The following is a 3247-nucleotide window of genomic DNA, read 5'->3' on the forward strand; positions in this document are numbered from 1 at the left end:
TGTGATTCAACAACCGACGTTTGTCGCCAAAGATCTTGCTAGCCCTAAGTGCGCTGATGACGCCCGAGTGTCTGCCGATCTGTCATTAGCGGCGAGTAAGGCAGCTATACGTAAGCGGTAGCGACCCGTGTCCAGAAGTTCGTCATGTCGGATGGTCGGATCGACACGCCAAGCGAGGCTCGATGAGTTTTATTATGTTAACAAAGCAGCGCTAATCCAACACAGGACAATGTAATGCAACACAGGAAAATGCGATGCAACCGCAATGCAGTGTCATGCAGTGTCGTTCCAGTAATGCAATGTATTTCTGTGCAATATAGTGCAATGCAGTCCAACGTATTCGCACTGCAATGCGATGTAGTTCAGTTCTAACAATGCAATGTAGTCGAAACCCGCACGACGCAGTACAGCCGAATGTAGTCACAATTCAGTGCGATACTGTGAAGTAACGTTAATTGCAATGCAATGTAGTACAAATACACACATTGCACATTAATTTTCTGAAGTTCAATAGTGCAATACACCGTAGCCGTGCTAAGCAGGTTTAGCGTACACAGCCCCGGCGCGACGGAGACCGTGCATATATCGGTCGTACGTACATATAGTGCAGGCCAGACTGATCGAAAAATACTGTAGGAGAAAATTGCGTATTTGCCGACGTGCTCCGCGCTAACTGCGGCCCGAATTGTGCATCCCAGATGGTCTTATCGCGGTGAAATCTCCCTCGCAATCGATCTTGTCTCGAAGGAGAGCGCAAAGGGCTGGTGCGTCGATGGGAGAGGAGAAATCGACAGCCTCTTTATTGTTGCAGCAGAGCATGCACGCACGCACACACGTACGCACGCACGCACGTCAGGCTGATTTTTTTATTCGTCGTGCATATTGACTTTTTCGCTCATGCCTGGATCGCGAATGAACAGGCGGAGACGAGCACAAGGATGTGCGTTACGTGCGTGCGCGCTGTTGGCTTCACTTAATAATCAGGAGATGCCGTGCGCGTGGGTAACGGTTCGCTGAGAAGCAGAAGAAGAGGCATAGCGTCTCTTCTTTTGAGAGCAAAGGCATCTCAGCTATGTACGTCATTATTAACGCCTGTCAGCAGAGTGTCCATACTCCGCTTTCAATATTCTCTCCATACCGGCTATAGACACCAACCCTAATTTCTCTCTCTCTCTCTCTCTCTCTCTCTCTCTCTCTCTTTCTCTCTCTTTCTCGCACGCTCCCCACATACGCACGCGCTGTTTCTCTACCTTTCTATCATCTCTCGCTTTCTTACATCCTCTGCCGCTCACCTCGCGCGCTCTCCCTCCCTCTATATATCTATCTATCTACCTATCTATCTATCTATCTATCTATCTATCTATCTATCTATCTATCTATCTATTCTATCTTATCTTTTATCTATCTATCTATCTATCTATCTATTTATCTATCAATCTGTCAATCATCAATCTATCTATCTATATATATATATATGTTTCTATTTATCTATTTATCTATTTATCTATTTATCTATCTGTCTATCTATCTATCTATCTATCTATCTATCTATCTATCTATCTATCTATCTATCTATCTATCTATCTATCTATCTATCTATCTATCTATCTATCTATCTATTTATTTATCTATCTATCTATCTGTCTATCTATCTATCTATCTATCTATTTATCTATCTAGCAATCTATATATATATATATATATTTATTTATTGATCTCGTTCTCTATCTCTCTCTCTCTTTCTCTTTCTCCGTGCCTCTGCCGCACCCCTGCACTCTTTATGTCCGGCATTCGTGACGAGAAGCCAATAGCTTTATTTGACGTGACCCCCGCCCGAGGAGAAACGACCGTAAGCGGTGACAGTTCGCCGGCAAACGCTATCGCTACCGTCCGTCACTCATCGCTTGCACCGTCACTATCCCGAACTCCTACGGACATCTCAGCATCTATAGACAACATGCCTCGGACTCTACTCTCAGCGACCGGCCCGCTGGCACTGCCGCTAGCGTTGCTGCTACGTAATGTTCTGATTATGCCAATCCGGATTAATCTGTCTGCCATAGCCTCTGTAATTCCTCGCATCGATTGAGCGGAGATGCGTGCGCTGCTGCGCGCTGTACGTCGCCGAAGCATGAAGCACTAGTGAAGACTACGCGTCTAACGCACGATGCTGCTAGTTCGACCATGCAGACTCATGAACAGTTTGCTGGTACTGGTAACTAAGGTTTGGAACTGCTCTAGAATTGCCGAAAACGATCCTGGCGCTCATTTAAAGAGAGAAACTCACTTTGTACTAGAAGGATTCCTCTAAATAAAAATTAAAAATCAACGAAGGCAGATCATCGGTCTAGATCGTTTTACGTTGTATAAATGAAACCTAATTTAACTAAAAAATTTGCGTTCGACATACATCGATGTTTTTGTCCGTTGAGCACGTTGAGCTATTTATGAGAGCTCTCATGCAAACACTGGTCTGCCGCTCGTTTGGCTTCGGAGAAAAATGAGATGGGAGTAGGCTGTCCGGAGTGAATTGGAGAACGTGTGCAGCCGTTGATGAGACAGCGCTTTGTGTCGAGTCATGGCGCGATGTCGTCGACTAATAGGGTCTTATTAGAGACAGAGATGAGCGTCAGAGCGAGATCGAGAGAGGGATGGAGAGAATGAGAAAAGCGCAGTTTGGAATCGCACTTACGTAAAAAGTAGCACGGGCGAACGAAGAGAGAGAGAGAGAGAGAGAGAGCCATAAGAGACGTGCAAGTGAGTGTAGATTATGACAAGATATAGAATATGTGTGTTAGGAAGAGATAGGGAGAGAGAGAAGAAAAGAGACCATCGTTGCTGGCCAAACGGACGTAAATCGTCCGCGTCGTTCTTGCGCATGCGTGGGCGCGTGCGTGCGCTGGCGTGTGTGTGTGCGCGCGTGTATGTGCGTGCGTACGTGCGCACGTGGGTCCGTATGTGTTTATATGTGCGCAGTTATTCGTTACGTGCACACTGTCTATAGAATTTATACAGCCATTGTGTCGTCTATGCACCCCCTGTGATGTTACTATATCCTGCATATTATATCCCCCACACACCCCACTGCTACAGCTTTGCACTGCTTATACCAAGTCATATAATACTCATATATACAATTGTCATTTGGATTGTGTTGTGATCTCTCACTAATCGAAAAAAAACAACCCCTAAGTACGAATACTTTGCTTTACTCAAGGCTCGTTTGCGACAGTTTACATGGCTGTCT

Source organism: Priapulus caudatus, unplaced genomic scaffold (assembly GCF_000485595.1).
Source record: "Priapulus caudatus unplaced genomic scaffold, Priapulus_caudatus-5.0.1 Scaffold383, whole genome shotgun sequence".
Classification (NCBI taxonomy): domain Eukaryota; kingdom Metazoa; phylum Priapulida; class Priapulimorpha; order Priapulimorphida; family Priapulidae; genus Priapulus; species Priapulus caudatus.